This window comes from Lygodium microphyllum, chromosome 23 (assembly GCF_053477565.2).
Source record: "Lygodium microphyllum isolate KBCC chromosome 23, Lygodium_microphyllum_v1.1.10, whole genome shotgun sequence".
Classification (NCBI taxonomy): Eukaryota; Viridiplantae; Streptophyta; class Polypodiopsida; order Schizaeales; family Lygodiaceae; genus Lygodium; species Lygodium microphyllum.
Window position 1 is genome coordinate 104,255,591 of NC_141157.1, and position 11,150 is coordinate 104,266,740.

Below are 11,150 nucleotides of genomic sequence, written 5' to 3' on the forward strand. Positions count from 1 at the left end.
ATGCCAATTTTGAAGCTAAGATAAAATCTTTATGGGATGAAACTCCTGAAATCGTGTAGGATACGCTTCCCTACCATGATGCATGTTGCTCCCCTTACACTTTTCACTTTAGAGCTCACACCTACAAGTTTCCCCCAATAGGAGAAGACTTGCACTCAACAAGATGATGTCAAGGAGTAGCACCAACAGAAGCCACCCGAGTCCTTTAACGATAAGGAGACCACTTCCAAGGATCCCAACAAGTCTACTCTAGTGTAATGAGATCGCCCGTCTACCTTAGATATCCGAATGATGCAGGCCCAATAGGACACAAAGCTGACAAAAAGTTACGTAGAGTGAACTTAGGATGAGGTACAAGTTATGCAATCGGAATGGACAATTAATCCAATGCAAACATGGTTGTTTCCTGAGGCCAATATCCTATAGAAGTTTTCAAGAGGATTGGGACCTCCTTTAGTAGTTGATGATGGAACTAGGTTCATCAAGGCATTGGCGATGGAACCGATTTATTATAACATTCAGTAGCCTTCACTTTGGGTATGGATGAGGACTTATAAGGAGATGAAGCATGACAAATATCGTCATTGTCGGGCTCTCTTGCCTCCACCTTTTGTTAGGCCGCGGCTTATGGACGGCCTCTAAGTACCGCCCCTTAGAATCCTTCAATGTCTCCAGCTCTGAACCTTACAACATGAGTGGTGTTCCTTCTGCCAGCATATCTGGTTTTGGTCGCGGTCACTCGAGATAAGCTCGTGGTAGCCGATTCTGGTGACAACAAAGAAGATGACGGGACTGCGGGTCCACGTCCACCACATGTGCCATCTATTTGGGTGCCAAGAAAACTAATTATTGGTGTCTATCGAGATCCGCAAAATTTTGAGGGTTTGTCGCCGGGGACTGAGAGGAGGCCGAAGGTTGGCCCGCAGACAAAGGTGGCGTTATCCCTCCACCGTCTAGAGCGAGGGGTAGCGTTGCTCCGTTTCCGGCCTCACGCGGTCCCCCCTCCTTCAAGCACGGAGAGATGCCAGTTCCCTCCGGGCGGCTACGATCTCGTCCACTCGAGACTTGGAAACGGGCGCCGCTGCGAAGGGCCGCATCCAAGAACGGCCTTGCGTCCCAGTACAACATACCAGCCGTCGACATCCGCCCAACCGTACATTCCCCCCTCCTCGGGTTACAGGCGTCATAATACACCCAGGAACGAGAGCATTGAAGGCCGCCGGCTGCCGCAATGTAAACCGTACCTGTCGTGCCAAGCTTCGCATGTGGGAGATGAAAGCCCTCTTGCCCGCGCCCCGATCCAGAGTCCCGAGTGACACACCTCCACACACAGTGACCTCGATCATGTGTTGACGCTTTCGAGTTCTCTAGACTCTCACACTCTAGAGCCGCCGTCCTGCCTCCTTTGAAATCCGGAGCTTCAGCAAAGATCCAGGCTAACTCAGGAAGAATGCATTAGAAGATCGTTCCCTTGGATTTTGGACGGCCTTTTCCTTTTCGACGTACGGTATATGCAGAGTATTAAAAACAGCTCTACTTCGAAGTTATATATGACACATACTTATGCATGGATGCTAGAATCGTTATGAACACTACACAGCGCTAGTTGTATGAGCTTTGGTGCATGAACACTAGTACTGTGCTCAGCATACTAGTCCACATATTATTCCCCGGTTATCTCCATGTTGGGAAATCCCTTAAGCCCATTTACATTATTGAGGACCTTACTATGGAGGATAAGGAACAATTGCTTAACTTGTTGGAGGAATACAGAGATGTTTTTGCCTCAACCTTAAGGGTATTTCCTTGCAAGTTCTCACCCACAAGATTCCTCTAAGGGATGGTACCAAAAGCTAATCAACAGTGAGCCTATCCAATGAATCATCGATATTCTCATCATGTCATGGAGGAGATCAATAAGTTGCTAAAAGCGAGATTCATCTACAAAATCGAGCATATAGACTAGGTATCATCAATCATCATGATACCCAAAAAGAACTGGAAAATTTGCATACGCATCAATTACAAGAAATTAAATGCCACAACCAAGGGAGATCACTATCCGCTACCATACATTGACCACATAATCAACTAAGTAGTAGGAAAGAAACTTACAGCTTCTTAGACGGGATTGCAAGATATAATCGAGTGCAAGTCCACCGGGATGAAAGACCAAAAAACTACCTTTCCCACCAATTTGGGGGGGGGGGGGGGGTATATTCACTTATATTGTCTCGCCTTTCAGATTGACTAATGCACTAGCAACCCTCCAGAGGGTCATGAGCACTATCTTTAAGGACATGCATGCTATGGAAGTAGCTCAAGGTATTTGTCGAGGACTTGTGTGTCCACTCTAACTAGGCATAACATCTTCACAAGCTTCACCTAGTATTTCAAAGATGCAAGTAGTATAACCTCTCCTTGAATCCCCTCTCAAGTTCTAAGCTTGGGCTATGTCATGTCTAAGAATAGAATTGCTACTAACTCCGCTAAAACCAAGGTTATCATGAACCTCGCCCCACATACCAATCCAAAGGGGGTACAGTGCTTCCTGAGCTATATCAAGTATTATCGATGCTTTATGCTAAACTATGCTACCATCACATGACTACTCTACAATCTACTAATTACATGGGCCTAGACTAAGGAATGCTAAGCTTCCTACAAAGCATTAAAAAGGACTCTCATGATTGCTCCTATCCTAAGAGCCCTAGATTGGCCCATAACATTCCATGTATAAATCAATGCCTCTAAAATGGAGTGTTATGAAAACCTCATGAGCATATCATGGATTTCCATGTGAACTTTGCTAGTCACCAGCTCATCTAGGTGGAAATGAACTATTCCACCACCAAAAGACAAGGATTAGTGATGGTTTATGCTGCAAAAAGATTTCAGCATTATCTCCTTGCTACACCCTTCACCTTCTTTGTTGACTATCAAGCATTACTGTACCTGTTAAATAAACCTTGTGCCATGGGATGCATCACTTGATAGCTCTTGTTACTATTGACGCTTTATTTCTTGACCATTAACAAAGTTGTAGAAAATCTACTCTCAATGTTCTTAGTCATTCATAGGAGATCAGCCCCATATTACCCACAAGAAAATGGCCAAGTATAATTGACAAGTAAAACACTGATGAATATCCGAACTAATCTACTCTCTTCCTCTAAAAAAAATTTAGATAATAAACGCATGGTAGCATTCTGAGCTTATAGAATGGTATACAAAATGGCCATATCCTAAACTCAAGGTAGCCTTGAGAGCTTATAGAATGGTACAAAAAATGGTAGCCTTACGGGCTTAGGAGTCGAAAGAGGCAAAAATTAAAAATTATATAATATTTTTAAAAAATAAATGGTTTTTAAAAAATTTTAATCCCTCATTTGCATAGATCTACGTTGTCTAAGATAGACTCCATCACAAGTAATAATGAGTCATTCACTATCTGCAAACTCATCTACCTACACTCCAAGTTTATACCTTGACTGAACTTGAGTTCACATTGTGACCCTCCTCAAGTTCACACAATCTACTTGAAGAGCATTGTCGCAGCATGTAGGCATTTGTCGAGGACTTATGTGTCCACTCTAACTAGGCATAACATCTTCACAAGCTTCACCTAGTCTTTCAAAGATGCAAGTATTATAACCTCTCCTTGAATCCCCTCTCAAGTTCTAGTTGTGGGTCAACCATAGAATAAGCTTGGGCTATGTCATGTCTAAGAATAGAATTGCTACTAACTCTGCTAAAACCAAGGTTATCATGAACCTCGCTCCACATACCAATCCAAAGGGGGTACAGTGCTTCATGAGCTATATCAAGTATTATCGATGCTTTATGCTAAACTATGCTACCATCACATGACTACTCTACAATCTACTAATTACATGGGCCTAGACTAAGGAATGCTAAGCTTCCTACAAAGCATTAAAAAGGACTCTCATGATTGCTCCTATTCTAAGAGCTCTAGATTGGCCCATAACATTCCATGTATAAATCAATGCCTCTAAAATGGAGTGTTATGAAAACCTCATGAGCATATCATGGATTTCCCTATGAACTTTGCTAGTCACCAGCTCATCTAGGTGGAAATGAACTATTCCACCACCAAAAGACAAGGATTAGTGATGGTATATGCTGCAAAAAGATTTCAGCATTATCTCCTTGCTACTATCAAGCATTACTGTACCTTTGGAGCCCCAAGAGGAACACCAAGGAACAGGGAATTCTCTTGCAAGAAAATCTATCTTGTAACATCAACAAGCTTGTTTATTATGTTTTATATGATCACAATGAAGAAAAGAACACCAGGCACAACAAATCTTCATGCAGCATCATGTAGATCTCCCACGGATTTGATAGAATCAACCATATTCTTCAATATCTTCACAAAATCCATCAATAGAACAAAGAAAGCAAAGGAATACACAATCTTTGAATGGAAATACATCACATAGTATTCATCTTCAATATCTTCATAGTCTTCTCTCCCAATCTCTTACATACAATCACTCTGTTTTAATAGAATTGGCTCTCTCTGACTCTCTCTCTCTCTCTCTCTCTATCAATAATACATCATATCCTCACTACAATCTCTCAAAATCACTCTCAATAATCCTTCTTAGGTCGTGGATACCCCTCCCAAGAGGTATGTCTGATATGAAGAGTCACCAGAGCTACTACAGTGTCCTTTCATAGCTCACTACTGTCACTTCACTTGAGTCTTCACTTGAGTCTTCAGCAGCTACTTCTTTCACTTCTTTCAGCTCTTTTGCACTTATATTCACCTCTTTCCAAGGCTAGAAAACTTTCCCAAGCTACACTCTCATCCATCAGAACACATACAGAACAGTCTACAGAACAGTACCAGAACAGCTACAGTACAGAACAGAACAGAGACAGAAGCTCTACAAAAGACCTACAGAAGGTCATCAAAACCACATAACTCATACTCAAACCATTCCAAACTCTAAAAAACTATTCAATAATCTTTCACAATATCTCAATCTTCATCAATCGATACTCCATCCCTCCTTACAGAAGACAATCAGAACAAAACAAAACAAAACATAAGCTATACAGAAGGTATACAGAACCAATCAGAACCTATCAGAACATCACAGAACCTCATATCTCTACTAATAAACATCATGAACTTCCAAAACACAATCAATATCATCCAAAACACTCTCAAACCACTTCCAAACCAATCAATCATCTCATAAAATCAACCATTCAGCTCTCAAAAACAACAAAAATCAACCAAAAAACAAGTCATTTCAACACTCAACATATCCCCACACTTAATAAGGAAGCGTCCTCACGACCCAAGAAAAAGGAAATACAAGTTCATTCAAAAGCTCAACTGGGATCTTCCAGATCTCTTCAAAAACAATCCATCCAACCACGACCCCATCACCACAATTCTTCAAAATGTAGCTCGCACGAAATCCAATCCAATAGGCAACCACCACGTTCGTTTTACATAAATGAACTCACAACACAAACACTACACACAACACAACCATCTGAATGACTCCTCCAAAAAGAGAGATTTTCATTAAAAATCATCCATCATACATTGGAAAGGTATCAATGAAGATGATCCCTCTTGAAAGATTGATGATTTCGGAAACGATCCATAGACAAGGATTCATCTACAAATGTTTTGGGAGGATTCTGAAAAAACTGAAGACAGCACATCCTTTCCAACAGGACAAGGTATCGGCTAGGCAAACAAAGGGCATGAAAATACAATATATCCAGCTGCTGGGAATCAATGCTCACATTGACATTCATGCACAACTTTGGAATAGGCTTGGAATCATTATGAGAATGCCTATGCATATACGCCAAAAGCAAAGTGAGCAGTTAATCTCACTGAAGGATCTACAGACTGTGAATACTGCTGAGCAAAATGAATATAGTTCTGATAAGCTTGACTGGCAGCTGTCCATTCCCCTGGAATTACTGGCCAATTTATATGAGATCTTGTAAGGGAATCATTCGAGCTCCATCCCCTTCTTCTGGAAATCTGATGATCAAACCCGTCATAGTCACTAACCAACTGAGGTGGTTGAGATATAGAAGTGTTAGGAGAGGGAAGTGGAATAAGGAAAAGTGGATGAAGGGAGGGATAGGCAAAATCATAAAAGGAAGAATGATTTAAAGAAGGAGTGGCAGAAATTTGTATGGAATCACTTAAAAAGGGTGTTAACTGATAAATAGAAAAGGTGGAAGGTACATGAATGGATGGAGAAGGACATGGTGGAGAAGGGGAAAATACTCGATCCTCAATAAAGGAACAGTAAGTAAAAATGGGAATTTGAGGAAAAGAGGAAGATTGGAAAAGAAGGGGTAAAATAGTTGTGGAATTAGATTGACAAAGGGAAAGATATAGATCATATCGGTGAGCCATTTGTTGGTAATACAAGAGGGTAGGAACATAAGGTCCTAAGAGAGATCTTCTATGATAGGCATTAAAGAAGGTAGAATCAAACGGATTATGTTTTGAAAGATAAGCTTAGAGATCCATCCTCAGTTGATTAGTACTCTGGGCATAGGTAAGGGCTGTGTTATGTCTTTGATTCAGGACCACAGAATCAATCATGGTATGCCAGGAAGTATCAGGACAATTAACCACTTTGGAGGAGTAACTCTAGAACATGCCACCTATTCATAACTCCAAATGGTTGACGTACAAAACAGCTTGTAGAACCACGTCTCCCACATACCATGCCATATCCACCTCTTCTGGAATCAATAAGTCTCCTCGTAGATACATGTATGACATCAACATGGTATCTGTCGTGACAGAATCTTCAAACACCATCCTTACCACCTCTGTCAATAACTTAGGAGACCAAGCCCCACTCCATCCATCCTCTAGAAGAGGTAAATCCATCGTGGAAAGCTTCATGTAGAAGGCCAACTTCTGTAAGTGGTAGTGGATAAAGAACTGGTGGAACATATTCTTGAAACTGCTCAAATGTAGACCATATCAAATCCATCCTGGATTGCAATCTTTCCACTTTATCTTGGAAGAGAGGACACAAGGTAGCCTATCTCTGAAGAACTGCCAAGTCTTGCTGTGAGAGAGAAGGAATCAAGGGAACATTAGGGCTTGGAGGAACAGACCGTGACTTTGCCAGTTGATCTTGCAACTGCTTGATTTGGGAAGCTTGTGATTCCACTGTGTCATTAGCAGTCTGTAAGGCTGAAAGTTTGTCATCTAAAAGAGTTTGGAACTTCTGCGCGTCTCTGGACATCCTCTCCTTCTCCTCTGAGAGGCTAGTAACCTCTGATTGAGCCCCTATTAACTGAATCTTCAAAGAAGATATCTCATCTCTTTGGGTTGCAATCAGTTGGGTTTGTTGCTCCATCTGCTTAAACAAATCTGCTAGGGTATCCTTAGCAGAGGCTAACTCGGATGTTGCCTTATGCAACTGGTCCTTAGACTGCATCAGTTCTTCATAAAAGGAAGCGTACAGCTGTTGAACACAGGCTGTCTCACTGACAGTTCAATGGAACTCTGAATGTCTTTACAGAGGAAAGGAATTGCATCTCCTGAGACTAGACTGTTCAGTGAGGGAACTGATATATCCAACGAACCTTCGCGATGTGCTCTGAACAGGTTATTAAAAGTGAGATACCCAGGGAGATCACTGCCAGAGGTAGCAGGAATGGGCACTAAAGGAAGAACTGAATGAGCTTTATCCGCTACCCGCTTCAAGCGTTTGCGCTGGATGACCAGGGGAGGCGGAGAATCATCATCCTCTATATCAATGGGTTCTGACTCATCTAAAGGTGGAGGAGGAGGTACTGGATCTGATGGAGGAGGTGGAGGCACACTCTTCTGTAAACCTGAGTAGGTCAAGAAGGCAGACAAGTACGATCCATAGGCGACATTGGTAACATTGTCCCTGGTGACTTTGACGAAATGTTGATCCATCTTAGTGAGTAGGTAAGTGCTCCAATCAATAGCTACTCCTTTTAACACCATCCTTGAAGCTGTGAAAAGCTCTTTGGACAAGTACTCAGATGGCGTTTTGGCAGGCATAAACCTGTCCTGGAGAAACTGACAGACCATCTTCCACACAAGATCAGTGATCATGGAAAAGGAAACTCCTGAAGAGTTGATCACCTTCTTAACATCCAGCAATTCCCTTGTCTGTTTTTGTAACAACTTCAAATTCTCTTCATTAGAGAAAAGCTGACGAGTGGTAACGAAGGGTTCACCTTTGGAAGGAAGAGACAGAGCCTTCCCTAGGCCTCGAGGTGTCAAAGTCATAGAAATTCCCTGGACCAGTCCCGACTTCTTGCTGTAGGAGGCCAGAAACTCATCACACAACGATGGATCCTCGGGAAGCAATGGAAAGGATGTAGCCACAAAAGCAGCAAGTCCCGCCTTCGTGAGGGGCTCAAAAGTGAGTAGAGAAGAGTAATCCCTATCGACTAGTGGGACGTACTGGATAGGGGGAGGAGCGTGAGAAGGCGCCATTCAAATGGTTACACACACACCAAACACAGACAATCAAGGAGAATGCCTGCAAAGCAACAGACAAAAAAACCAAGGATAAGATATCAACCACAGTGGTAAAACGTGACTCGACCAACTAACCCCAAGCAAACCACAGCCTAGAAAAAATTCGACATGACCTCGAGACATATGCGACCGAAAGCTTTATGCTATGCAACATACAAACACCCAAATCCCCGTATCAGGCAATAAAAGAAAAAAAACTATACACCATACCCTTAACCATAACAAAGAAACTGAACCAAAACATTACCACAACCAACACACATCAAGACCACAACTTTGATAAACCGGTGTTTGACCATGGAGACAACTCCGAAGACTTCGCATACCCATCCCACGAAACAAGTTCATGAAAAAGGGGAATTAAGTGGAGTGAGGGAGATATTAATTTAATGAAAGGTTCATTTTAATAAATTATTAAGAAATGTGTGAATTTTTATTAAGTGATAAACCTTATCAAGAAAACGGCGGTTCCTTCTTAAAAATGTAATTACCAATTATTAGGTGAAAGCGGTGCTTTAATTCGAATCCCGGACTTCGATACCCAGACTGGGTCTCTAAATGCAAGTTCATTGATTACAAATTAAGGTGATGTGGAGCGCTTTTTTTTGCCAGCGCGTGCTTTTGTGACGGCTGGTTCATTTTAATTAAAAATATTAAAGTGCCTCTTAAGCGCACTTAGCACGTGCTAAGTGAACGGCGGGTTTATTTTTATTAAAAAAAATGGTGTGTTTAGCGTGAATGCGCATGCCATGGTGGTATTTAGGGTTCATGTTAAAAATTATCTGTGGATTTTGGAGTAGCGGGAAAAAATAAGAATATAAAAGGGAAAATACCTGGTAGTGGGTGTATGTTTATGCAAAGAATGCGCTCTTCTTAATCCAAAAGGTATGTGGAGTTTTTTCTAGATTTTTCAGTGTGTGGTTTAAATGAAAGAGGATTTTTTAAAATGAATTTAGGATTTAATGAAGTATTTTGAAAGCTTAGAAAATAGTCCAAAAATAAGTAAAAATATGAATGGAATTTGTAGGAATTTTTTGGCAATTAATTTGGAATTTTTTAGCATTTTGAATGAATTGTTTCATTTTTTTGGTATTTTTAAAAGAATTTTTAATTTTAAAATGGTCTGAATTATTATTATTTTTCTCTGAAATTTGCAGGTTAGAGAAATATGGCAATTTACTGCAAAAATATTGGGAAATTTTCAAGATTTTTCTGTGATTTTTTTTTTGTAATTTTAAGTGTTTTTTAATGATTTTTTTAAACTTTTTCAATGTTTTTTGAAGGTTTGCGGGTTTTTGAATTTAAAAAAATCCGGGAAAATACCCAGAAATAGGCTACGTGTCAGCTGCGTGCAAACAGCCAGCTAACGATCTCCCGCACCCGCACACGAACAATCACAAACAATCTCAATCACCCACTCGCGCGTGTCAAAGGACGAGAAAAGGGGCCTGCGGGCTCTGCGTGGGACTGCTGGTTGTCGACGGATGAAAGGGGGGCGTAAAGGGGGTTTTCTGCGAGTGACAGGGGCTTATGGGGAGTTTTCAGCGGTTCTGCGGGGGTGTGAACAGTGCTTATGGAGGGGTTTGGTGGGTGATCTGCGGTTCTGCGGTTCTACTGGGGGGGGAACAAGGCTTATGGAGGGGTTTCTGTGGTTTTGCAGGGGAACAGGGGTTTGGGTGGGATTGTCTGCGGGTGTGCCTGTGGGGGGGCAAAGGGGGCTGAGATGGGAGTAGGGGGTTGGTTGGTAGTGTGAGGGTGGGACTGGGGCTTTCAGAGGGGTTTTCTGCGGGGTGGTGTGCTTTGGGGGAAAGGGGAGCTTAGGTGGGGTGTAGGTGGGTTTGTGTGTGTTTGTGGGGGGGGAAGGGGGGCTTGGGGGGGTGTAGGTGGGGTGTGTGTTTGCAGTGGGGGGAAGGGGGGCTTAGGTGGGTGTGGGTGGTGTGATTCTGTGTGTGACACGTGGTGTGCAGGGGAAGTCAACGGGGCCAGAGGCGGCATGCCAGGCGAGGGCAGGAGGAGGACGACGTGGTCATCGGCGGCGGCGGGGAGAGGCTGCAGGCGTCAGGAGGCAGGCATCAGGAGGGCACACTCGTCGTGGAGGAGGGGGAAGGCCACAGCGGGGCGGCGGACTGGCGACTCGGCAGTGTGGTCCTTGAGGCGGCGGCAGGGAGGAGGTAGGGCGCGGGCGTGCAGAGGCGGCAGAGGCGGCGGCAGGCGTCGTCATTAGGCGGGGGTGCAGGCCGTCTGAGGTACGAAGGAGGGCGGGTGCAGAGGGCGCCACGAGTGGCGTGACGGGAGGGAGGGCGACCACAGCGAGGCGGCATTCGGCGAAGGCAGCAAGGAGGATGCAGCGCGGCGGCAACCAGGCGTGTGCAGCGGCGCTGTCGGGCGGAGAAGAGGGAGAGGAAGGAGGGGAAGGATAGGAGTAGGGTGAAGGATGTCAAGAATCATGTGGTGGAGGGGGTTGCTCAAGATGCTACGCCGAACACACACAGAATGCACAAGGAGAAGCTCACTCAAGAGACAAGAAGAGAGATGGAGGCCAAAACGTTTTCTTGCTGATTTCTTCTTCTTCTTCCACACACTTTACAATGTACACAAA

At 43.3% G+C, this 11,150-nt stretch overlaps 1 non-coding gene across 1 annotated transcript; it reads right to left on the minus strand.

Moving 5' to 3' along the window:
* Window positions 1–919: 919 nt before the first annotated feature.
* Window positions 920–1,184, minus strand: LOC148016564 (signal recognition particle RNA). The gene has a single exon (XR_015688221.1).
* Between the last annotated feature and the right edge of the window lie 9,966 nt (window positions 1,185–11,150).